Consider the following 27713-nt stretch of genomic DNA (forward strand, 5'->3'; position numbering starts at 1 on the left):
ACTGGAAGTATTGCTGGTATCAAGTCTACCATCCTCTTAAAATACTCTGTCCAACAATATCAGTCTCATGAAGAAAGTTTTTTTTAACGTTTATTCAAAATAGCAGAGAAACATGCATTCTTGTTCTCAGGAGGGGACATTGACAGAGGATTGTTGGAAAAGTACACAGTAAGTACTTCATAGTACTTGTGGGGGTAGTTTCAGTCGTACTGAGTCCAACAGGATCAATTATCTCACGAAGAACTAATGGCAACACAAAATAATTCCCTCATCAAACTTAGCAGAAGTGGCCGGATTTTGACAGAGTATTCCTCAAACAATACACAGTAAAAGTACTTCAATGTATTGTAAGTAGCAGGCTAAATAATACAAAGTCAAACAGTATCAATTTAATTAAGAACTAATGGTAAAATCATATTTTTATCATTCATCAAAGATAGCAGAAAACATGCATTATGTAGCCTACTAAGGAGGGGACTCTGACAGAGGATTACTCACAAAGTAGCTACACAGCAAAAGTAGGCTACTTCATTTTATTTCTGGTAGAAGTCAAAATAGTACCGAGTCCAACAGTGTCAGTTTCCTTAAGAACTTGTGGTAAAACATATTTGTATCACTGGTCAAATATAGCAGGAATGAAGATCAGCTGATTTGAAAGATAAAAAACGCGAGAGACGGCTGAGTTGACCGCAGTGTAGAATCGCTGTAGCCTATAGTTTAAATCTCCTAACAATGTTGTCCATTTTAGACATAGGCTTATTATATTTACAGCCCTTAGTAACATCCATTTTCTGGGCTCAATATGTGTCTTGGCCGTTTTCGTTGTGATCGATAAATTCACCTCGTTTCCCTTTGTTTATAATATTATCACCGCTTTTGTTTTGAAATCACTTCCGTGAGTTTCGCCCCGCCCCCCCGTTGCACTGACCATTTAGTAAGGTAAAAAGCAAAAAGGCCTCTCAAACGCTCTTCCGTTTACGTGTTTAATAAAGAAAAACAATTGGACGGTAGATACACAGATTTAAAATAGATGCATTTGATTTAAAAATAACAAATATAATTCAAAATGTAAACAGCAACATAGAAATTATAAAAAATGTTTTTCTTTTTCTTATTAATTCCCATTATCTTCTCTATTATGTATCTTCCGGTCTTTGCCAATCTGGCCAGCATCTCTTGGTCCTCCACGTCTTTCTCGTACAGCCACAGCTTGAAGCAAACTGAAAATAAGAAACAACAATGTTTTAACAAATCATATTCAATAATGTGATGACAGAACTGTAAACAGAATAGCTGAAACTTTAACAAAATAAATAACTCAGTTACCTCTAATCATTAAGCCATGTTTGTATCATTGAGTTAACTTTGTGTGTTGCTGCTAGCATACAGAACACCTGACGTGGAAACGTTACTCGTGCATGGGGCTACAGAGCTACTAGAAAGACAGTCCGGTGCATTCCTCCGTCTGAATGTGGAGCACTTTTGCTAAATGTTTAGACAAATAGCTCGTGTTACCGCCCTTACATGCTAAACTCTTTTTGCACTATTGGCAACAAGCATGTTCCACCTCAAGACAAAGCCCCCAGGAAGTGCGCCGGACTCTGAGGAAAATATTCGTTGTGTCCAAACGGCGGTACTACAATTTCCTTATCAGTCTGTGACGTCGACTGGCCCAGAAATACTTTTTACACATTTTACACTTTTTAGACATTTACACAAGTGGATTTAGAAAACTCTTTTTGAAAATAAACTAAGCGTACTGCAACAGCGACTGACCCAAACATGACTTGGCATCTAGAAATATGACAGATTTTCTTTTTCTCACCCCGTTGTTGTTGCCACTCATGCTCTGCAGGACGGGACGGTCCAGCCCGAGCTTCAGACTAGCTTTATCCAGCATTTCCCTCTCATAGTTTCTAGTGATCAGACGGTACACCTTCACCGCCTTAGACTGGCCAAAACGATGACGAACCGAGCTTGAGCCTGAAATAAAAAATTAAAAGAGGGGTCAAAAGAGCATCATGTGCAGCTGCTGTTCAACGTTTTTAAGCATTAAGTGGGAAAATAATATACACTTAAAGAACCGAGGGAATAAACGGAAAGACTGTTGTTGTTGTTGTAGCCCTATTGAACTATCTTTAGGATGGACAGAGCAGATATATATATATATATATATATCGTACCTGCAGGTCATTTTGAGGGTTCCAGTCAGAGTGGAATATCACACAGGCGTCTGCAGCAGGGAGGTTCACAAGCTCTTGATCAGGTGTTTGATGTGGGCTGGCATGATCCTTTCTGCAGCGATGAATAAAGAAAACAAAGAAGACATTCTTAATAATAGTAACAACAATAATATTAGTATAACTATTTATATAGCACTTACACAATAATTGCAAAGTGATTCTCACAACAAAAATAAAGAACAAAACAATAAATAAACTAATTATTATAGGAATGTTAAAATACAAATAAATGATAAACATTCTGAGAGGCCGACTACAAAAGGTAGACTCAATGGCTCTTGATGACATCAATGAGCAGTCCCAACACATGCTGCTGTATCAAAAGAAATAGGTCCAGATTTCTTCTATTTAGTGTTGGATGATTTGTTGTATTGATTGCTGATGGATGTTAAGATATGTTTTACAATTATAACAAAAAGATTATTGTAATTGGAATCAAAAAGTTTACAAATCGTAGTTTTAATAAAATGACTAGCAATATAGGATTTATTCAACAGCGGTAAAGCATTAAGTTACTAAATTAACGTACACTGAACTGTAAAACTTACCACTATTTAGGAAAGGACCTGATCAGAAGGATTGACTAGTAAGACAGCAAAGAGGCGGAGGAGGTCTCTGTCATGTACAACCATTGGTAGATGTTACACCTGAAAGAAAGATAAGGAAATAAGACAGCACAGGAGGACAAACACCTTCTTAAAGGGAAAGACCAAATCATGTCAAGCTTAACCTGAGGCTGTTTTTTCAGTCTTTACAATGCACAGTTGGAAATTACATTCCAAAAGCTAAATTCAAACTCAACACCATAAATAACTGGGTACCAACGTGCTTTACCTGATCGGACACGTTCCACACGGAGCAGCAACCATCCGGCTGGCCGTATGCTGCATATCATCTCCTCCCTCTCCACTGTTTCCAGTAGATCTCTACTGCCTGTCCAATAAAACTGAAATGCCCCAAAACAATCATATTTAAAAAGTTAAAAACAATAACTTGCTTTTGGCATTCAAATGTATTAGAATCTCACCTTTTTCCTGGATGTCAGGAAGGCGTTCCCTTCAAGTCCGCAACCAGTCATAGGAGTTCAAATGCAAAGCCTGAAAGATGACCAGAGCGGGAGACTTACATGTTACAAGATAAGTAATACCAGAGCAGTGTTTAGGACATGCAGAGAACAGATCAAATCCCCTGACAGGCTCACACACTTTGGTGATGTCCTCATCTGATAATGATGTTTCATTTTTAGCAGCAAAGTAACATTACTCAAGGTATATGTTGGACCCAACTCATGTACAGTATGTTTTGAATCTCCTCAACAATGGTCTGTATAGTTGAGTAGAAACAAACTGTCCCTGCAGTTTCAGGTAGATTAAAGGAATGGTATGCTCATGACACTCATTTTTTAAAAATTATCATCCGATAAAACAGACCAGTCTCTGCCAGTCTCTCTCTCTCTCTCTTTTTTTTTTTTTAATCCGATGACATTATCAGTGATTTTAAACTGATTATATACCGAAATAACATCAACACTGTGGGCGCCGCCATTTCCCGGACGTGACGTAATCCATGCGTTTGGTTTTCGAAGACACGTTGATCTCCATGTTATTTACTGTAGTTTCTCTCTTCAAATATGCCTCACTGTATCGCGAAATATTGCCATAATTCGGATAGGAACAATCCACGGAATGCTCGGTTCCATCTGTTGCCAAAAGGTAAGCATAAGAAGTACATTCAGAGGCAGTGGCTAGCGAAATGTGGCCGGCCCGAACCGAGAGATCCACAGGCTCGTGTATGCAGCGAACATTTCACATTTCCGGACGACTACTCTGAGAGTATGATCAAACATAACATGGGATTTAAAGAACAACCATTACTCAATGGAGATGCAGTACCATCGGTCTTTCTGGTGTCATCACCGACCAGGACACCAGTTCGGCCAGTAGAGAAATCGCCCTCTGCAAGTGTGAAGCGACGGAGGAGCAGAAGTAGTGCTCGGAGTAAGAATAAGGTATGTTATAGCGCATTTCCATTGCAGCGGCTAGCCCCGTTTTAGCGTCCAGGACAGTTTTTGGTGGCCTTTCCATATAGCGTAGTACCGGCTAGTGTGTATTTCCCCCCAGTTTTTCCGGCCCCATAAAATCGTGATTCTATGGCCAGGGACAACGAAGCTGAGTATGCTAAACTAGAGAGGGAATCGCTAGCAAGGGTGGTACTACATGCATACATATAGTATCTTATATCATCTTCCCATTATACACACATGCATTTCCAAACATTTGGACTACCTATGTTGCAAATGTATTATCTTTTCAATTTACACACGGCATCTATTGCACGTCTGTCCATCCTGGGAGAGGGATCCCTCCTCTGTTGCTCTCCCTGAGGTTTCTCCCATGTTCCCTTTAAACTGGGGGTTTTCTTCGGAAGTTTTTCCTTGTACGATGTGAGGGTCTTAGGACAGAGGGTGTCGTATTGTCATACTGATATGTATGGATGAATTCCCCCATCCAATCTCTTCACATTGGTCAAAACTTGTTCCTCTGCTGACGAGTCCGAACTGAAATACTCCACCATGTTTCCGTGTGTTGACAAAGTGAACGCATGGATGACGTCACGACCATCACGTGACTACTGAAAATGGCAAACATGGCGGCGGCCAGACGGAATATACAGGTCTTGATAAAAAGAGCTATAAAATCATTATTTACCGGGGAATATCGCTGATTTCTTCAGGGTATGGTTTAAACACAACGTTTCACTAAATACTGAAGTTTTGATTAATTATCTAATGAGTGGACCATTCCTTTAACAAAGAAAAGTTTGCAATGAAGCACAAAACCCCTCTTTGTATTAGGCTAGCTGCCACAGAAAGTACAGCTTAACATGCTAACCTGGTGGAGTTAGCTAACGTTAGCTAACTTCATGTCCAACACAAAACCTCTAACGTGCATTACATTGACGATTTTAAACACAACTTAACTCTCTCAACTTGTAAAATAACGTTAATTTAACATACCCTTAAATAACTACATCACGTTTTTCAGGGGCAACACAAACTGCAGAAAACGTTAGCTGCTAACTGTTGTTAGCTAAGACAGCTAGCTCGTAACGATAGCCTCCTAGCAAACGTAAGGTTACGTTAACATTAACTTAACGTTGTCAGAAAGCAAAACGAACCTTCGAGACATATTTTACTCTCAGACTGGGTGTAATTGTGTAGCGTTGCTTACCTCCAGAAGGACTTTTAGCTGTTTCCCAGTAGAGACTAGAGAGAGCTGTCAGAGCGGTTGCTCTCAGAAGAGCAGCATTGGGCGGACCAGATAAGACCAGAGCAGACCAGATAAGAACCAGTTAAGTCTTGGAGCCCACCGACGTCTTCCATGTTGTTATTTTCATTTAGTAGTTTGCCTTATAGTCCTTCTGCTCCATTTTCTTGCTCTTCTCGAGTAGCCAGTGTGGTGCTGTTGCTTTGGTCTGGGTCTCTGGACCTGTGAGCTAACCACGCCCCGTTCATTTGCATATAACGAATGGAAATGTCTGATCATGAAATACAAGTCATATGAAATAAGCCATTATGAAATACGAGTCTCTTGAAATAAAGAAACGCGTCATTATAAAATACAAGTCATCTGAAATAAATAAATATGTCATTATGAAATACGAGTCTCTTGAAATAAATAAATGTGTCATTATGAAATAAAAGTCCCATGAAATAAATAAATGTGTATTTAAATGTACATGTATACATATGTATTGCCTAATTTATTTATTTTATAATTTATTTCATAGGCATATTTATATATATATGTATTTATTTAATTATTTATGTATATATTTATTTATTTAATATTGGCTTAAATGGCATTCCATAGAGGTATTGTTCCGCACGGACATTTTAGTGAACCAGACTTCCTGTTTCCGCCGGACTTCGCTTCCCGGGCATGAAGTTGTTTACATTTGTAAAATAAAAGTCTAGCTTGTACCTTTGATACCCCGCCTCCGACTCCCGTCTCTCGGCACTACACTATCACGTTTAATCGTGTTTTATGCCGTTTGCCAAGACTTGATAAGTCGCTCGTAAAACACAGGAGCTATGGAAACTAAGAACACCATATATTTGGATAATCGTAGAGCTGATTTAACACAACACATTTGTTTTATTTCATTTAAGTGGTGCAGACCCGGCGTCATGGGCGGGCCCCATGGGGCCGGGCCCGCCCATCCAGGATTTGGCCCGGCCATCCAGGATTTGGGCCCGCTGTTTTAATCAGGGCTGAATACAACATTTTAATTGTTTTATTATTATGTTCAGTGGCGGCGCCAGGGTATACTTGGGTAGGCTACAGCCATACCAATAAATGGCTTAGCCCCACCATGAAAAATGATTTTAAAGTAAGCTAAATAAAGTCCGCCAACTCGCGCGGAGTAAATTGCACAGACAGCAGTTATGGCGCGTTTCCACTGCAGGCCTCGCTCGGTTTGGTTAGGCCTTATTAGGCCCGGCTCACTTTAATGCTGCGCTTCCATTACAGTTTAGGAACTGGGGCAGTTACTATAGTAACGCAGTGTAGGCGGAGCCGTGACGTCATCTTCAATGAGCGCCCCAAAAAACAACACAGCCGTTAGCTCTTAGCACTCAGAGCTCACAGCTCTTCATATCTGTTCAGAAACTAGACAAACGTTAAACAAGTACAAACCACAGACTGCCTGTGTCATGGCGAATACAGTCGCTGGTTTATTTATGTCTTTATAGGCCGTTGTTGTGAGTGTGGACGGTCGGAGCATATATAACGTTAGCTTAGCCAAGCTCCATTTAGAAAGCACGCATTTTAAAAGAGTTTTTCGCCTGCCGTCTGTCTGCAGACTTGTCAAAGCATTAATTCATGGTTTTTACTAACCGGTATCAGTATGTTGTTACTTCGGCATCATTTTGAAACGTGTATTACAATTAAATCACAGTCAAATATGTTCATCTTGTTGTAGTTGTAGCCCCCTTGCCAGCGATTCTCTCTCTAGTTTAGCATACTCAGCCCGACTCAGCCTGGTTGTTCCTGGCCCTAGAACCACGATTTAATCGGGCCAGAAAAAAGGTGAAAAAGTAGCCCCGGGCCAAAACAAGGCCAAGTGGAAGCGCAACCAAAAACGGGCCCCGCACGGCTCGGCACGCTTAAGGCGAGCTACCCGCTGCAGTGGAAACGCGCCATTAGTAAGATTGTTTTCAGCAGTCACTTGTCTGGAAATACCGAAGACTAGAAACGGTTTGAAAACTTTTGTCACGTAGTGATCATCTACTCAATAGAACATCTTTGATAATGTCTTCTGGCCAATCAGAATCAAGATAACGACGTGGTGTTGTTGCAGGAAGTCCCGACGGAGAATATTTTTGCTGTATTTACGTGTTGATAGAAATCAACACGTAATTAAATAAGACCCCACGGTTTGATGATTGATGTGTGGGCTGTCTTTCATTTTGACACACGGAACAATGGGGGCTATCAACCCTTATCCACAATGTAAAGTAATTCACACAGCCTCTTCCCTCTTCTCTCTGTGAGGAGCAGCAGGTTCAGCTTTCAGAACAAAGTAACAAAAAACTGAAATGGCATTCATTTTTTTTTAAATATGTTGTGTAGTAATAGATTTATTTATTTTTCTTCTCAAGAGAGGACCAGAATGTGTATTTTATGTTAGTATTTCAAAAAATCTCCTGGGGGAGAATCTCCCCAGACCCCCCTGCAGGCGTTGGGTTTTCAGCATGTCAGCTCTTTCACAATTCAGTTTTCCCGGGAAATGTAAGTTTCGGGGTGGGCCCGCCCTGGTACATCAAATGCCCGCCCAGAGACGTATGTCTGCCGCCGGGTCTGAAGTGGTGGGTCGAGTTGTTGCGGTGGCGTTGAGACCATATACAGTCTATGGTTGAGACACACATGGTGCAGTGGAGCCGCTGCGCACAGCTGATCGGCAGCTGGAACACAAACCACATTTGTAAACAAAGCCCCAACTGTTTGTACATACATGTGAAAACCCAGCTTAATTGCACTCGGTTTACTATAATTTCTAAAAAGGGAAGAACATTACGTTACATCTGAGGTAGGCTATCCTGTGTGTCTGGTGACGGGCACACCTCGGTGTGCAACTATATACGTTTATGTGATTAAAAAAGCTTGCATGGTCTAAAATCAATGATCGATAATAACTTTTAACAGTAGTAGGCTACAACAAGGGTTAACAAAGATTCAGCTTTAGGTGCCTTACATACCATATAGAGTAAAAAGGAAGCCATATAACTCAGTGTTTCCCACATATATACAAATAGCGGCGGCGCTTTTATTTATCTTTTATAAATAATGATAATTTTTCTTTTTTTTAATAAATAATAATAAGTGCCGACCCTTTTTGATTTTTTATTGTTATGTGGATTTTTAGTATTTGTGTTACTGTATGTTCAAAAAGGTGTATTTTGCTAAATCTTGAGACATTGCCACTGTATGTAATAGGCAGGCCCGGACTGGCCATCGGGAGGATCTGGAGGTTTCACGATGGCCTGGCCTGTTAAGTGCTGCAGGTCTCCCTTGAAAAAGAGATCTATGATCTCAATGGGACCAATCTGAATAAATAAAGGTTTGAAATGAAATGAATGAAAAGTGGCCTGCTGGTCTGGCGATTTTTTTTAAATGATGTATTGTGAACGCAACGCTGCGCAAATGTGGATCTGACTCTGCCTCACAGAGGGTGACTGTCTGTCTACATCAGTGGTCGCCAACCAGTCGATCGCAAGTGTGGTGCGGGTAGATCGCGGACCGTTCAAAAGAAAAGTAACAAAAGAAAGAAAAATAAAATTAAAATGTTTGAAAAATACGCTTTTAGATGTAAACCTATCATCCACCACCCCGTTAGCAGGTGCCACTTGATTGACGTATATTTGAGACACCTCAATAATATAATACATTAACCGTGCTTTACGTGAACCTCATGACACAAGAGAGGACGGCAGGTCTACAATTTCCCGTGTTCAGTGAATGCAACAGAGGCAAGTCACCAGACCAATCAGAGAGTTGCATGGAAATACACGTGTGCTTGTGTCATTCAAACTCGGCTCTGTGTGTGTGTGTTGCAAGAGCGCATTTAGTGTGATAGAGAGGGAGAGAGAGGGACCGTGATTAGGGGCGTCGCCTGGGGACATTTGTCTTTAGCCCCGGACAAATTCTCCCTCAATAATATTATACATTAACCTACTTTACCTATAGGACGGACGGCAGAATTGTAATTTCCCATGTTCAGTGAATGCAACACAGACGCAAGACGACGCCACCAGACCAATCAGAGAGTTGCATGGAAATAAACGTGTTTTATTGGCTGACAGGTACGTACCTCTCCTCTGTGTCTGTGACAATGTTTAAACTTTAAACTGTCAGCCCCGGACGCGGAGATTCTGAAGATGGACATTAGACATTTCTTTAATAAAAAAGACGGCAATTCTCAAGTGATGGCTCACACAACAACCCCAGAGCCACCACCTGAGCCAGGTGAACAAGGTATGTACCTGTCAGTAAACTTACAAGTTATGTCAACATGTAAGCCAGTGGCGAACCGTCAGGGCCTTCAAGGTATTCAGAGAATACCCTGATAACTCAGATAAAAAAAGACATTTATCGATTTAATTATATAAATACAATTTAATAAAATGTAAATACATTTTATAAATGAGAATCGTATCTCTGTTGATCTGTAATAAACAGTGTTACGTGGTTTTGTTTGTCCTTCTCGGACCTTGCACTACGCATTTTTTAGAAAAGAAATGCAACCAATCAGATCTGTTTCTGCGTCTGTGGGTATTCTGTATCCTTGATAGAAGGCCCTGGTCGTTGAACTGAATGAGAGCGAACACTCTGATTGACAGTTTGATCAACCAATCATATATTGATTTGTAGCCAATGGGCGTATTCTTTCGGAGTTTCCCACGGTGCAGGGTATGCTAGAAGGCCCGTTAGTTCTGACAGGTGCGAGACACAGGATATACTATTGATGGGACGTAATAATTCATTTTCTGTTTTATTCAGTTTAACGTTGACATGGCAACAGGTGAAGAAGATGTTGCGGAATTATTGTCGGTTCCTTTTTCAAGACGACAATTCACTGAAAAGACGGACATTGTAAAAAAAGGGCGCCCAACGCCTGAAAATCTGGAGCTGAATCAAGTTGCTAAAGGCTATGTTCGCCATTTCCAGGCTAGCAACTGGGAAAGATACCCGTGGCTTACGGGCTCAGTTAGTCACAAAAGGCTCTACTGCTGGGAGTGCTTGCTTTTTGGGACCGAAAAGGGGGCATGGAATTGGAAAGTCTACGACAATCTGAGCTGTTTAACCAAGGCTGCACAAAAACACCAAAACACAGCAGGGCATCTTAAGGCAACGGTCACCATGAAGACTTTTGGAGACACAAGGATTGATCTACAGCTGGACGAACAGAGACGTAGAGAAACGATCATTCACAACGAAAAGGTGAACAAAAATCGGGATATTTTGAAACGTCTGATCCACTGTGTGATTTTCCTTGGGAAACAGGAGTTACCTTTCAGGGGCCATGATGAGAGCAGAGAATCAGCCAATCGAGGTAATTACCTGGAGCTGCTTACTTTCATAGCAGAATATGATCCAGACTTGCACTACCATTTGTCCACTTCTAAGGTGTTCATTGGAACCTCGAGTCAAATACAGAACGACTTGATAAGTGCTGTGGCCGAAGTGATGGGTGAGACCATCAAAGAAGAAATCAGTAAAGCACCCTTCGTAGCTTTAATGCTGGATGAAACAACAGATGTCAGCAATGCTGCACAGTTATCGTTTGTTCTTCGTTTTGTAACAGACAGTGGTGTAAAAGAGAGGTTCGTCAAATTTGAGGATGTGACAGGGAAGAAACGGGCACAGGATGTAGCAGCCATGGCCCTTGATTTATTGGAGGAACATGGATGCATGGACAAACTTGTAGCCCAGTGCTATGACGGTGCTGCCGTTATGGCATCGGGGCTGAACGGAGTCCAAGCCAAGGTCAAGGAAAATATCCCACAGGCACTTTTCATACACTGTTATGCACATTCCCTTAATTTGGTTTTATCTCAAGGTGTAGCTAAAATTAAAGAATGCAGAATTTTCTTCTCACACCTTTCTGGCTTGGCTGCGTTCTTTTCTAGATCACCAAAACGAACGCAGCTGCTTGATGAAATATGCCAGAAGCGACTGCCACGAGTGGCACCAACCAGGTGGAATTTTGCATCAAGATTGGTGTGCACTGTCTTTGAAAAGAAGGATGCTCTTAAAGGAATGGTCCACTCATTAGATAATTAATCAAAACTTCAGTATTTAGTGAAACATTATGTTTAAACCATACCCTGAAGAAATCAGCGATATTCCCCGGTAAATAATGATTTTATAGCTCTTTTTTATCAAAACCTTTATATTCCGTCTGGCCGCCGCCATTTTTGCCATTTTCAGTAGTCACGTGATGGTCGTGACGTCATCCATGCGTTCACTTTGTCAACACACGGAAACATGGCGGAGTATTTGAGTTCGGACTCGTCAGCAGAGGAAGAAGTTTTGACCAATGTGAAGAGATTGGATGGGGGAATTCAGCCATACATATCAGTATGACAATACGACACCCTTTGTCCTTGCACCCTCACATCGTACAAGGAAAAACCTCCGAAGAAAACCCACAGTTTAAAGGGAACATGGGAGAAACCTCAGGGAGAGCAGCAGAGGAGGGATCCCTCTCCCAGGACGGACAGACGTGCAATAGATGCCGTGTGTAAATTGAAAAGATAATACATTTGCAACATAGGTATTCCAAATGTTTGGAAATGCATGTGTGTATAATGGGAAGATGATATAAGATACTATATGTATGCATGTAGTACCACCCTTGCTAGCGATTCCCTCTCTAGTGTAGCATACTCAGCTTCGTTGTCCCTGGCCATAGAATCACGATTTTATGGGGCCGGAAAAAACTGGAATCTTTCGGTTCGGGCAGGCCACATTTCGCTAGCCACTGCCTCCGAATGTACTTCTTATGCTTACCTTTTGGCAACAGATGGAACCGAGCATTCCGTGGATTGTTCCTATCAGAATTGTGGCAATATTTCGCGATACAGTGAGGCATATTTGAAGAGAGAAACTACAGTAAATAACATGGAGATCAACGTGTCTTCGAAAACCAAACGCATGGTTTACGTCACGTCCGGAAAATGGTGGCGCCCACAGTGTTGATGTTATTTCGGTATATAATCAGTTTAAAATCACTGATAATGTCATCGGATTAAAAAAAAAAAAAAGAAGAAGACTGGCAGAGACTGGTCTGTTTTATCGGATGATAATTATTTAAAAATGAGTGTCATGAGCATACCATTCCTTTAAGGATCTGTTTGACTACATAGTTGAACACCACGAGGATTTTGATGATGCTGCCATTCTCAGTGCTGATGGCTACTGTTTAGAGTTCTAGGTGATGCCCCGATTAATTTATTCCGGTAAATTACTCTGACCTCACTAATTGACCCGACCGAAGTTACTGAGTCTATGTAAGTTTACTGCTTGGCTCAGATCCACCAAACGTCAGCAAGATCTCACCTCTATTAACTCCCCGAAGAACCAGGTTCAATTAACTGCTGTTTCTATTCAGACAACTCTTTTAATCTGTTTAAGCGATCCCGAAGGATTTTGGTATCAGTAAATGGGGTGTGTTCCTACCTAAACATGTGTGTGGCAGGGTGCAATCTTACCTTTGAAGCAGGAGAGGAGAGCACAGATGTCCTTTAAGTTGTCCCAGTCCAAAAGGTGGGATCAGTTTATTTGAAGAAAAATAGGTCCAAACTAATACAGAGTCTTTACCTTTTAACACATTATAATCATACAAAACATATCAAAATGGGGTTATATATTTTTTATCTAAAACCTTAATTCATATTCATTCAAAAGTCCATGTATGGATTCTGGTTCGTTCTATTAACTACCAGCATAAAACCCATGTATGGATTCCGTTGGTTATAGCAACTTCCGGCATAAAACCTTACCGAGAGCCGTCTAACCCAGCTCTGAAAGGACAGAGCTTACCGGGAGAGAGTATACCAGGGGTTTCCCCCCCTCTCCCCTCCGAAAATCCAAAAAAGCCAGTCTTTATATGCTCAAAAAACCGGATAGAAAACCCACAAACACCTCCTCTATACCCAACCAACATATTCTATTGGCTCTGGCATAAGACACACCTTCCCAAGTTTGTGTAAAACAAAACATGACTAGACATATTCTATGACTATGACATAACCACCTTTTTGAGGCCTCCATGTGTTTCTGCTTAAGTCTGGAGCCCCCCTCCCTGCAGTGAGAGGAGAGGAAAGAACCTGCCTACTCTCTTATCAGAGAGCAGGGCATAAATCATAGGCCTTACACTCAACTTAACAAACCACTTTGTTTTGTTTATGCTGTAAATATAGAAAAACCTAAAATATGAAGCATTTTCATTGTGGGTTATACAAGAATATAATTGATTATATTTGATAATAACTAACTTTCGTTTTAAGTATTCAACATACTATGAAGCTCTCAACACCCTCTTTTTAAAACGCAAAGTTATAAAACAGCAACAACTAAAATTGTAAGCATACCTACATATTCAAAAACCATCAAGAAGCATTCTCATTATGGGTTCATACAAGAATATGATTGATCATATATGATTTATAACTAACTTTCGTTTTAAGTATTTACTTCATACTATGAAGTTCTCAACACCCTCTTTTTAAAACGCAAAGTTATCAAACAGCAACAGATAAAATTGTAAGCATACCTACATATTCAAAAACCATCAAGAAGCATTCTCATTATGGGTTCATACAAGAATATGATTGATCATATATGATTTATAACTAACTGTCGTTTAAAGTATTTACTTCATACTTTGAAGTTCTCAACACCCTCTTTTTAAAACGCAAAGTTATCAAACAGCACCAGATAAAATCGTAAAAACACATACATATTACATCCGTAAAACTTCAAGCATCAATATCATGAAAAGTTCTTCAGCATGTGTAATCAGGACGACCTTTTGATGAACCTGGTGTGGAGAACGCCGAAAACATAGTACCTCACTGGAATGTTCTCGTCATCACAGGTCAGGCACCCGAGTAAAAAGAGTCATGATGATCATAGATTTGTGCGCACCCCCACTCGGCCTGACACTTGCAGGAACGGGGGGCCTACAGTATCTGTTGTTCCAGTGTAGACTCCTAAATCCATGTTGCTATCTGATGTAAATCCTTGACCCTGACCATGGAGGGGTTGAGGTTCCTCCCTGGATGACACCTCCAAACGAAAGCCAGATAACTCGGTCGACAGTTGTTGTGGATTTTTTAGACCTCGTCAATAATCGCTCATGACTTTGTGACAAGGTCAATGAGGCCCCACACAATGATAGCACAAACGAGGAACCAGAGGCATATGAAACAGCTTAGCTGGCCCTCGCTCATGGCATCCTGTGTGTGCAGTGTGAGTGTGGTGCTGGTGGTGACTTGGCACGTCACTTGTTGTCGTCTGTTTCTACCGTCTCTCCTGGCCTGTGACTACGACCTTGCAGTGGCTGACGTGGACCCACGTAGTGAAGTGGACCAGTGTCAGGGGTAGGTAGGGCTGCTGCTACCTGGCGTCTGATGTCTGACCATGCAGTTATCAGGTAGTCGTCCCTTTTTGGGAAATCCACTGCGATCGGAGTGGCTCAGCGGGTAGAGATGCAGCCTGTCCCTCAGAGCTGGAAGAAACATCATCCTCCACTGGCAGGGGTACAGGTGACTCAGCCGCTGGCTTCATGCTGCACAGGTTTCCTGGGTCCAGGACTTGGCTTCACTTGAGGCACTGTGACTGAAGTTTCCCTGCTAGGGAGGTTCAAATCCTCTTGGTAGATTGCTGAGGTATTAATCTCAACAATATAGCTAAGATCAAGTATAAATCATTTCTCTGATTCATAAAAAGTTGTTTTCAGTTTAAAACTTCCCCAAGGGTTTTCTCAAGCACTGGGCCATAACTTACTCTTATCAGTTTAACGACCTGACAGCCCTGCACCTCCATGCTGTGTGAAAACCAGCAAAAAAGAAGGAGGAAGATGTGCTCAAAAAAAAAAAAATCTAATTTAAATGAATACTGTTGTAGGGTGTAGGCATATAACGATTAAAATAACTGAAAAGAAAACTAATAGTGTAAAATTAAAAAACAATGAGAAAAATAATACAACGATTATTTCCCATTTCCTCTTTGATACTGAGGTATTCTCCATTCAAGCTCCAATGATCCATATGCTAATAGACAGAGTTTCGTCTTGCCATCTTTCTTTGCATAATTCACTAAAGATTCTAACAGTTCTACTGCTAAATCCTTTGCATTTGAGCTATTACTTGTTACTCAGACTTAAATTCCCTCTTTTGCTCTATAAAATATCCCTTGGCACCGAATTTACCAAGACAAATTCTAGATTATTGCGGGAAGATCCCACAAAAAGCCATCCTCTCCTGTGGAAGAAAGCACATTAACTGCCACGGGTGTGTGCAAAACATGTCATGTGATGTGAGACTGATAGCATCAACAGTGGATTTTGTTAGGCCGCAGTCATATTCCTATCTGGATTCTAAACTCAGTTGGCTCGGGTGAGTCCTCTCTTCTGGAGTGAAACTACGTTCCCAGAGACTGACTTCACTGTATCCAAACCGTCTGATTTAATTTTAAGCTAACCCTTCTCTGGACTTCGCCCCTTTCTGGTCACCCATACACGATTTCTGAACTTAATCAGAAAAGGTGTGATAGTTCGATATGACCTGACCTTTGCCCTAGGTAGCTTTTCCATACATATAGGAATATATTCAGCCTTGTCAAATTGATTGGAATGTCCCAATTTGTTTTACAGTTTGTATACTCCACTCTGTGGCTGCTCTAACGCCTGATATGGTAACGACCAGATAGGTGTGAATCCCTTTATCCTGCAAGGGTGACAAAACTTTCTTATTTTTAAAGTGAGTTACATTATCCATTCTTATTCTCTCAGTTTTTAGGAAAAACATACTTATATGTTCCGCCATTTCAGCAGACACTGTGTTCCAGTTGCTCTGGTCGGAGGATAGACATGTTTATGACTCCCTCCATTATCTCAGATCACAAGGAAATACTTGTTCCCACTGGGAGTGCGGGTTGGAAAAGGACCTGCTATGTCAGCACTAAAACTGATTAGTGGTTCTTCCTTTATAATTTTAAGGTGTTCCGGATGAATTTTCTTGAACCCATCCACCTCTGCACATTGAAGACATGTTGACCGTGTGTGTTGTAAGTGCATTCGCAGTTTTGGTATGAGTATTTTATTGTTGAGGCAATATTTTCTCATTCGAACTAAGCCCACATGGCCTAAACTGCTGTGTAGTTCACGCACAACCTGAGGAGCTTCTTCAGGGGGTACGTGAATGCTTCTACCCTTTTTCCATATTCTAGGGAATATGGAAGTCAGGTGGTTAACTCTTCCCCGGCTTTAAGCAAGGTAAAACTTCTCTATTTCCCTGATAGTCTAATTTGATCTTATCTGTATGGCTACGGACATGATTCCACTCCAGGTACATGCCTGCCTTTAACTCTGTAATAAGACCCTCACTTGAAGGGCATGTGTAAGTGCTTCACCTTTCACATTGGTAAACTGCCTTTGTTCCCAGTTATTAAGCTCTTCTTTACCCGCTTTGTAACAATAATCAGTAACAATACGGATGTGTGTTATTTTACGTTGTTTAGCAAAAAGAAGTCCCTCAACAAATGGCCTTTGCCTCAGCAGTTTGTGCTGTACCTGGTATTGCACCCTTTTGCTTGCAAAGTACTTCACCTGAATTAGTTTTCATTATAAAGGCCCAAGTGGCTGCTTGGTCACCTTTTCGCAAACTCCCTCTGTAAACAGTGTTACCTTTGGAGCAGCGGTTTTCTTTAAGGGTTTCAATGTTTCCCTGTGTGGCTTACTACCTGTGGTCCTAAACTTCACATCTGGATCTGACATCATCCTCTTCCATTTTCCATTCTTATTCTCTCAGTTTTTTGATATTGATATTTTTGTTCTGGTGTTATGATAATTTTTTGAATCTCCCTCTTTTCTTAACAACTGGAGCTATGTCTATTTTAGATCTGACTTGGTTAAGAGGTGATTTGTTCTTTGGTGAGAGGAACACTATTCCCCTTGTGCTGGGTGGGGGTGGGGGTGGATAGCCTGCTTACAGTCTCCAGATCTTCCTCTCTGTGCTGAGGCCATAAAAGTTTTAATGGGTCGCTCTGTGGTCTGCTCAGATTTTCTGACCCTGTCTCTGACCCTGTGTGCTGGGTTTTTCTGCAGCACCTCGGGAGCAGAGAAAGGGGGAGATTTTATTTTTCCAAAAGTGCAAGCTCCTTCATTGAGCAGAATAGTTTAGTTGATTTTGGTAAAGTATTTGAGCTTTAGCTTCGCAAAAAAACTTCCTCATATTAGTTTTGAAGATATTGTTGGGGTTTGATATCTGCTGATAGTTCCCACTTAGGTTTTCTCTTCAAAGTACATTGCAAAACAACCAGTATTTGTGGGTCATCTGATCACCACCTTTTCTTCTGACAGTTTAATAGTCCTTATCATATTATCACTCTGTGCTTTCATGCTAGGACCTATTCTCTTTGCCAGAGCTGCTGCTATTCCTCCTGCATGTTTTAGCTTCCTATTAGCAGGGTTTACTAACATGGTTTGTTGACTAGTTTAAGATTTTCAATAATTGACATTTATTATTTCCAACATTCCTTTTCCCTGAATATCATGTCTAACAATGTGTTTTCTTCTAGGATTAGTAGATACTCATACATGACATTTTCTAGCTTTTATCCCTGTAGGGTGGAGGTAGGGTCTCAGACATTATACCACCTGCTTGTGGCTCTCTGTCCAAACGGTAGTCTGACAGGAAAGTCATTACCCAAGCTCCCCTCTGCCAAAGAAATGGCAGAGGTCATGTTACGTGAAGTTTTCCGCATTCATGGTTTTCCTAGGGATATCGTATCGGACCGAGGCCCCCAGTTCTGCCATCTCCTGGGTGCCACCGTCAGCTTGTCTTCGGGTTACCACCCGCAGTCCAATGGCCAATCAGAGCGGATCAACCAGGAGCTGGAGACCTGTTTGCGGTGTCTCGTTTCCCAGAACCAGGCGTCGTGGAGCAAGCACCTGGTGTGGGTCGAGTATGCTCACAACACACTGCCCACCGCAGCTACTAGACTTACTCCTTTCCAGTGTGTTTATGGTTATCAGCCACCCTTGTTCCCTGCCAATGAAGGTGAGGTCACGGTCCCGTCGGCACACGCCATGGTCCGTCGGTGCCGCCGGATCTGGGCAGGTGCTCGTCGTGCTCTCCTTCGCAGTGCCAGCCAGATGAAGAAGGTGGTGGATCGGCATCGCAGACCTGCTCCATCCTATAGGCCTGGACAAAGCGTTTGGCTGGCTACCAAAGACTTACCCCTTCATGTCATGTCCAGAAAGCTAGCCCCAAGGTTCGTGGGTCCTTTCCAGGTGTCTAAGGTGATTAACCCAGTGTCTGTGCGCTTACGTCTACCCAGGTCGCTCAAAGTCCATCCTACGTTTCATGTGGGGAAGGTCAAGCCTGTAAGAGAGAGTCCTCTGGTGCCCGCCTCTAAGCCCCCACCGCCTCCCCGGATGGTTGATGGTGGTCCTGTCTACACTGTTAAGAAACTGCTTGGAGTCCGTAACCGTGGTCGAGGGAAACAATTCCTCGTGGACTGGGTTGGTTACGGTCCCGAAGAAAGACAATGGGTCCCTGCAAGCTTCATTGTAGATCGGAGTTTGATCACTGACTTTTATCAGGATCATCCAGGAGGGCCTGGGACTTCCGGAGCAGTCCCTAGAGGGGGGGGGGTACTGTGGTGTCTCGTCAATTGTGTTAGTCGTGTTTGTTTTACGTCTGTCACTTCATGTTTAGTCAGGTATGTAATTCCAAGTCTAGTAAGGTTTCTATGTAGAGTCACGTTTTCTTGTTACTTCATGTCTTGTCTGTCTATTTCATGTCATGTCTCGTTTTCCCATTTCCTGTTTTATTTTGTACTTACCTCTTGTCTTTCCTTTCAGGTCCTTTTAATTCCTCACTTTGGGTGATTTTCCGTCCTCGTCAGTGTCTGCCCCGCCCCTGATTGTTCCCACCTGGTCCCTATTCCCTCATGTATAAATAGTCCTTGTCTCCCTTTGTCTTGTGCCAGTTCGTCTTGTTTCAGTGTGCTTCCATGTCCAGAGACCCAGCGTTAAAACCAGAGAGAAGAGTTTTGTTTAAAATCGAGAAGTTTTGTTTTGTCCTCGCTTGAGTGATTTTTTGTTAAAACTTTGTTTTATTTTTTCATTAAAATCTGAGCCGTCGCATTTGAGTCCAGTATTTTTGTACCCCGTTTTAACACTTGGCTGCAGTAGCCAGTTCCTCAATAGTAATATTTCTTTCCAAATCGTCAACACAGTCAGGGTGAACGGTGGGTATATGGAGTGAGTTAAAGAAACTATCCAAGTGTGAAGAGTCGGATGTGTTTTCAGAAGTATACAACGATACGTAAAAATCTTTAAACTCATCATTGATTTTCTTAGGATCAATCGTCGAGCCTGAAGAGGTCCTAATCTGGGGAATTTGGTGAGACGACAATGTCTGTCGCAATTGATAGGCTAGCAATCTACTAGCCTTATCCCCATGTTCATAATAAGTATGTCTAGATTTCAGTAACATTTCTGTTGTGTGATCCGTAGCTAAGACCTCAAACTCAGTTTGTAAAGAGAGGCGCTCCTTGTATAAATCTGGAGAAGGAGAAGCAGAATAAATTGCGTCCAGCTGTGCAATACGTTTCGTTAAATTATTAAGTCTTTCCCTCCTCACTTTCCTCTCATAGCCGCTGTAAGAAATTATTTCACCTCTGATGTATGCCTTTAAGGTCTCCCACAACAGTGACGCGGACACATCAGGAGTTTTGTTTATACTAAAAGAGATCTATTTGTCCAGAAACAAATTCCACAAAGTCTTCATTTGAAAGCAAACGATTATTGAAACGCCATGGAGCACGGTTTTTATCAGACCCTGTGAAATGTATCCTCATAGTGACTGGGGCATGGTCAGATATGACTATCGCATTATGGGAAATTGATTTAACAGAAGGAAGAATTCTATTGTCTACGAGGAAATAATCTATACGAGTAAAAGTGTGGTGGACATTTGAGAAAAATGAATATTCCTTTCCAGAGGGATTAAAAAAACGCCAGGGGTCAGAAATGGCAAATTGTTTTTTAAAGGATTGAATTGCCTTGGCAGACCTAGACGGCTTACAATTTCGGGTCGATGATCGGTCCAGTTGAGGATCCAGCCAGCAGTTGAAATCCCCTCCCAAAATAAGGAAATGTGAGGATATATCTGGTAGAATGGAAAATAAATGTGTAAAAAACACATCATCCCAGTTTGGTCCATATACATTGACAAGAAGCACTGGAGTAGAATTAATTTTACCACTAACAATTAAGTACCTCCCGTTTTGGTCTGCCATCACATTTGAACACACAAAAGGAATTGACTTGTGCAATAAAATAGCTACTCCCCTAGATTTCCCCGTGAAAGAAGAGTGGTAGGTATGGCCAATCCAACTGGCCTTTAATCTGCTCTGATCAGAGACCCTAAGATGAGTTTCTTGTAGAAAAATTATCTGTGCACCCAGGTGCTTGAGATGGTGCAAAACTTTGCTGCGCTTAACAGGATTGTTAAGGCCCCTACAGTTCCAGGTACAAAATTGAAGCCCCTCTCCATCTTGTTGTATTAATTTAGGTGAAACCATAGAAGCATCTTAAGAGGCAAAGAGTGAAGCATAATATAACATATTTAGCAGAATGAGGTATAACGAATAACAGCATTTCAACATGTACAATGTTGATAGACCAAGCCGACACGAAAAACACAAAAAATAAACAACCAAAAAAACCAAAACACACAATATAGAACAACCCGTTGTGGTAAAAGAACCATGTTACTCCCTCCCACCTTGGCAGAAGTGCCTCCCCATGCGAGACACGCCGATCAAACCTTATAGGAATTGCTAAACGCTCCGTCGTAGCTACCATCCTAGGCTACTACTAACACAGCCTAAGCTACCCAAAGAGAAAGGTGACTGGGTAAAACAAGAGTAAACACGCACAAAATAAAACAGAACATTAGTACGTTCGTCACACGTTTAGACATGTTGTCAGTGACTAATTATCATGGAAAGCTACAATGACTTACTGGGAGATGCAGTCCAAGTTGTCATGAACAAAAAAAAGAAGTGCGACAAGGAGCCGGCTCTGCTCCGTCACACAGCATTTGGAGTGACTGCTTTCTTGAGTTTTGTATTGACAAAGTCATTTGCAGCTGTAGGATCTTCAAACCGATGTGTGTCTCCGCTCGGCAGCGTGATTCGGAGCACCGCTGGGTAGAGAAGTCCAAACTTAATGCCCGGACATGAGTGCAGCTGACGCTTGACAGTTCCAAAAGCAACTCGTTTTTTAGCGACGGTGGAGGTGTAGTCAGCAAAGATAGAAATCCTCTTACCCTGACAGAGGAGGGGAGACAGTTCCCCGGCCCGACGTAGGATCTCATTGCGAATGTGAAAGTAATGAACTCTTACGACGAATGGTCGGGGTGCATCTCCCTCTCTGGGCCTGTCCCGCAGTGTACGATGAGCTCGATCTAGCAGGGGCTTTTCATCCAGGCGAAGTATTTCCTGAAGTAGTTTGGCGATAAACTCAGTAGGACGAGGTCCCTCCAATCCCTCCGATATGCCCACCAGCCGAATATTATTCATTCTGGATCTCCCCTCCAGGTCCTCGCACCGATCATCAGCATGTTTAGCCTGAGCCGTTAGCCTGCTAACTGTAGCTTCCAGCTCCGTTATCCGGCCGCTATGGTCAGTAGCAGCTCGTTCAAGCTCAAGCACAGTTTGCCCGTGTTGCTCGACTTTAGCTTGTAATGGTCCTATTGACTCTTTTAGTTCTTTTCGGACAGAGGTAATCTCGGAGCGTAGGCTGGAAGATAAAGAGTCAATTTTGCCAAAAATGTCGGCTTTCAGGGAGTCCATCATACTTTGTAAAAGTTCGGCGTCGAGTGCGTTAGCTTCAGCCACCCCTCGAGTAGCGTTAGCCGGGTCAGGCAAAGGCGAGGTTTTGCTGCGGTCTCCTTTCTGTGCTTCGGATTTTTGGCGAGCAGAAGACATTTCGGTTGTTTTGGTTAACAAAAGTCACGTACGACGAATCCTTAGTTTATGTTCTATTTAATTTCAACAATAAAATACCAAAATTGTGCAGGATTTATGAAATTAAGTCACATTCTCAGGAGCAGCGGAGAAACACGTCTTACATCCTCAGTGCCCGTGACTCCTCTCGGCTGTTACATATACAATAATAAATGTGACAAGATAATTTATGTTAACCTGACCCTGGTATGTTATGAAATGTACCCTACATGCAGTCATCCTCGGGCATAGCCATAGGCCTACAGTGCATGCATGCCAACTTTTGCAATATATAATATAGCGCCTAGCGTGAGCTATGCTTAGGGACCTACCAGTCAAGATTATTTGTGCGTAGGGGTGCATCATCTGGCACCTGGTCCTGGTCATCCTCGCCATTGCCCATGCCGTGAACTAACTCCATCACCTCGGGCTCGAACAAATAAGGACGTAATGGTCCATCGTCTGGCTCAATATTCTCACCATCGTCGCTTACTGAACCGGATTCAGATTCAGTTCCTAAAACTACATTTTCGCAGGAAAGCCGAGAGGATGTTTCTGACTCGCTATCATCACTGGATACCTCGTACAATCCTTCTTCTTTGTCTGGTATATTTGCCCTTCCACGTTCATTCTGCATAGACGACATGGTTTGTTATTGTTTCGTCTTCCTGAGTTTTCCTCACTTCCGGTTTGGCTGACTCGATCATTTCGTTTCTAAAAAAGTTCGGGGAAGCTGCAATAAAGTGCTTCTAACATGCGTAAGGCAATTATTATATTTTTTTAATCAGGTGTGATTGTTTTGGTACGTAATTATGCTTGTATATAAGTTAAAACGAAACTATTTCGGGTTCAATTTCCACTATCCCTTTAAGTACACTACAAAATAAATTAAAGATGTGCAACAACTGTATCAGTAATTAAAATGATATAACTTATGCACAGGCTTGGGAGGGCTACTTGCCAAAAACACAACCAGTAACTTCATGTGAGTATCAAGATATAAAAGTAATGTAACCTGATAACTTTCTTTTTGTTTTGGATTACTTCAATATCAAATGTAATGCAAATAAACACAGGAGAGAAGAAATATGAATATGATTTTTTTACTTAAAATGTATGATATAATACCATAAAGCAGATTCAGGCAGTAGGTGTAGAGATTCACAATGAAAGTATTATCCTCCAGAACAGTACGGCTTCCAGAGAAGAGATACCATTTGATCATTTTACAACAACCACTATCTGCTCTTTTTAGGTTTTGAATAAGATTGTAATCCTGAGTTTCCCTATTATTAAAAAAAGTAAAACTAATCCGATTACATCTCTTCCTATGTAACTAAGGATTACACTTTCATTTTTCTCAATACGATCTTGATTCGTGTTCGATGTAATCCATTACTGCCTAAGCCAATACAAGTCATAACTTTTGGAAAATTGTCTCAAGTTATAAATTATGCCTTCAATCTCTTTCACGTGGAGAAGACATCCCATTGGCCGAGGCATTGCAACTTCCCTCAAGCGTCCTACATGAAAGAAAGATCACATGTTAGAAATGTGTGCACAAACTATTCAGTATGACCCGTCTTAGTTTAAAGCCCAAGTGTAAGAGTGAACAGAGGCGGAGTCTGCCTGTTTTCCAATTTGTTTTGTTTGTTGGCTGCTGCTGCCCAAACCAACATCCTCCTCACAAGCATTGACTGTTGGAATGTCATTATGCTCCACATGTGGAACAACAAAGGCTTCTTCAGGCATGCCTTGTATCATAATGATATTGCTCTGATCAGCAGCAAGACTGTTTTCACCACTACCATGGTCGACATCTGCAACCTCCTCATTGCTGTCAACAGTCGAACTAGGAGTGTCACTTACCTCGTCATTGTTACTCACCCTGCTTTTCCTTTCAGGCTGTTGTTCTTTGCCATTGGTGAAATAGAAAATGGTGGGCACTGCAGTGTTTTTCAGGCATCTCCTTCCCTAATAAAAATAATAAACAAAAACACATAAAATAACTTTTTGAGGTCTGTAGATATTCAACTTTCTTTTGAATAATGTTGTTTTAAATGTAAGAGTGCATTATAAAAGACAATAGAGGGCCAACATGTTAACTATGCAGTTAATCCATTCAACAATTACGTGTTTCCAAGATTCAGATTCAAAGGATTTATGTCATAGCACATAGGCTACAGTGTGGGAATGGCAATGAAAATCATCTGTCCCGAGCTCCTCCAACAATGCAACAGTTATATAAGACATAAAACAATAAAAGAAATTCAAAATTAAATTAAGAATAATAAATTAGTGCAGGCAGAAATCTATATACACGTAAATATAATAAGACATATGCAAGAACAGAATGTAAAGATAAATATTGTATAGTAAAATTAAATTAAATCATTTATTTTTTACAGTGATAGCTGTTAAGATAAATAAGTTATAAGATGACAACAGATGAATGAATGTTGCTATTAAAATAATGTAAAAAAAAAGGTAATATAATTCATCTGTTTTTAACATAGAGTATGTGGGGGGAAATGGCAATTCTCTATCTATGATAAAGAGTCTTTGCATAAATTGAAGAGAAATGTGATGGTTTGCAAACAAATCGATTTCTATTTTTCTTTACTTAACTGGCAAAATCTTAATTTGGCCTTTAATAAAAAGAACATTACTCATCACTGATGTGCAAGCTGTGCCATAACAATTATTTAGCATTGTATAATGTATAACATGTATTTAATTAGTAACAACAATTTACACTCACAAATGGAACCAAGTTATTTTGTTTTTAAAAAAGGATCTGTACCCATGAGTCCGTGCTGAAGGGATGACTCTCAAAGTGTGCACTGCACAGGCGAGAAGAAACGTTGGGGGTCCATGTATTCCTCCGGATGTTCAGCACCCACTGGTCCAGCCTGTCTGGATCACCGAAAGGAAACCTTTATTCAAAAATACATGAAAACCGACCCAAAGACAACAGGAGGGTTAATGCCATATTCACTTAGTAACGCATGAACAACTTTTACAAATATTTCTATATAGTCTGTGTTGGTAAATGTAATCTAGGTTGCACATTTCCTGCTGAAATACATGCATGGGCCTACCAAGTTACTGCGTGGCACTTTGGTTTTGATAAAACAGTGTAGTTCCACTATATAAACGTTACATTCATAATCAAACGAGATAATATGCAAGATAAATAGCTATTTGTTGTTATTCTTAATGCTTGTCATTCACACGTTAATAAAATAAAATAAGTACCGATACATAGCAGAACAATTGTGACGATGTTCAGCTTAATAAGCCTTGTTCAACATCATTTCTTTAGCTAATACTATAGCGGGCTGCAGGCGAACCAAGTCCGCGTTTCGCTGCATTCCTTGATCTCCAGTTATAACGCCGGGCTCTGTCCGAGGCGTCTAAAAGTGTTTGTTCCCGACCTAGTCTGGTCGCCTGAATCCTTCCACAGCTCATGTTTATTCGGCACGTCGAGATCACCATTTGTTAGGAGATATAAATGATAACTAGGCCGCATTTCCAAATCTCCCCGCGTCCCTACACAAGCTGTTATCTTACATGAAGGAAATCCAAAGCATACACTTAACCGTTAAACAATAATCCACTTTAATGGTAATATACAATGCAATACAATCAAATACATTACCATACACAACCATATCGTATCATATGTGTAATGTCAGGAGTTGGCCTACTCCTGGCTCCTGCCCACAGGCCGCCAGACCTCCAGTCCAAGCAGCACGAGAAGAGAGAGAGAGAACACAGCGGGGTTCCTGTCTAAATACCTCGCTGACCAAAGGAGGAGTTATCTGCGCCTCCCTTCCAGACCAGTGATTGGCTGCTTAAATTCCCCAATCCCAGTGGCTCAGCTTCATTATCACAGGGATCTGAGATGACTGTATGTTAACTCCACACCTTCCCCCTCTTCCTTTGTCCTCACAAAACCAAATGTTCACAGGCCCCAAAAACAGTTCACAGTTTTCTTACTCAAATCATTTTCAAGCTTCTTCACAGTTTGCATGAATACATACAAATATTTCCTTACAGTTGACAGCATGTTTGAACGTATTTGCAGCAGTAAATGTGGCTGTCTGGCCACTGACGTTGCCATAACAACACCTGCATTTAAATGTGCAACCTCTTTTTGTGACAGATTTTGCATGAAAATATAATTCTTATGATTGATATTTCCTATTGACAGCTAGTTTCTATGTGAACATTATGAGATGGACAGCCAGCTAACAAGCTTTTTAGACAAATATATTTCAGATCAAAGCCAATCCAGTGGGGCTCCTGAAAGGGGCAAGGGACACTATGCTCCCAAATATTAAGCCTTGACTCCCATCTTAAAATTGATATGATCAAAAAATGATCTGCATTGTCGGAGGCCTTTTTTCCTCATTATCATGTCAAATTGTACAGCTTTCCTTAGTTTTGAATGCAGAAAGATGACTATATTAGAGTATTAAGTGAAAATGACTATATTAAAGTTGTAAGTGAATATATTAAGTGAATTACTCAAACTGCATTTGTATAGGAATGATTCTGTCCTATTGGCAGATACCTACTCTAACATTGATATCTACAAGAGGTTTCCAATGTACATGTAACTATTTTCAATTGGTTAGTATTACATTTTGTGACAGTGTGGTGACACTCATTTTAATGAAGACAAATGTGTGTATCTTGAAATTCATTTATTTGACAGAGCTGGAAACTGATTGACTTACATACTTGTTTGTGTTTACCTACACAGTCATCACAGATGAGCCAAACGGAGTAGAGGATGGAGAACAGGAGAAAGGGACACACAAGAAGGAGATACAACAGACAAGAACGACAATGGAGACAACAATGAACAGGAACACCAGAACAGACAAGAGTCAATGGGTAACATGACTGATTTAGGGACTGCAGATACAGGGCCAAGGCAAGTGAGACATCACTGCTTTCCATCCAACATGTTTGGCCAGCAAAAGAGATCATTTCAACCGCAAACAGCAAGAGATGAGGGATTATTATTTCCTCCTTCCATCCCTTGTTTCTGTTTAATCTGATTACTAACAACTTCTAATAATTTGACATCGTTTATGATTTAATTGGAAAATGAAGTGTTTTTAAATAATAAACCCGTTTCTGATTCTGA

General features: G+C 41.1%; 2 long non-coding RNA genes across 3 annotated transcripts; one reads left to right on the plus strand and one right to left on the minus strand.

Annotated features, from left to right (window-relative positions):
* Positions 1-58: 58 nt before the first annotated feature.
* On the minus strand, positions 59-13387 carry LOC117439305 (uncharacterized). 2 transcript variants are annotated; one of them, XR_004551143.2, is made up of 7 exons: positions 13018-13387; positions 3271-3340; positions 3078-3189; positions 2792-2890; positions 2184-2295; positions 1826-1976; positions 59-1220 (listed from the first exon to the last, which is right to left on the minus strand). It is a non-coding gene; the product is annotated as an uncharacterized lncRNA (long non-coding RNA). The 2 variants fall into 2 exon arrangements; XR_004551142.2 differs by having other exon boundaries at positions 1826-1983; positions 13018-13386.
* Positions 3830-27713, plus strand: LOC139432975 (uncharacterized). Its single transcript, XR_011642544.1, has 2 exons — positions 3830-4251; positions 27324-27713. It is a non-coding gene; the product is annotated as an uncharacterized lncRNA (long non-coding RNA).

This window comes from Pseudochaenichthys georgianus, chromosome 23 (assembly GCF_902827115.2).
Source record: "Pseudochaenichthys georgianus chromosome 23, fPseGeo1.2, whole genome shotgun sequence".
In the NCBI taxonomy this organism is placed as follows: Eukaryota; Metazoa; Chordata; class Actinopteri; order Perciformes; family Channichthyidae; genus Pseudochaenichthys; species Pseudochaenichthys georgianus.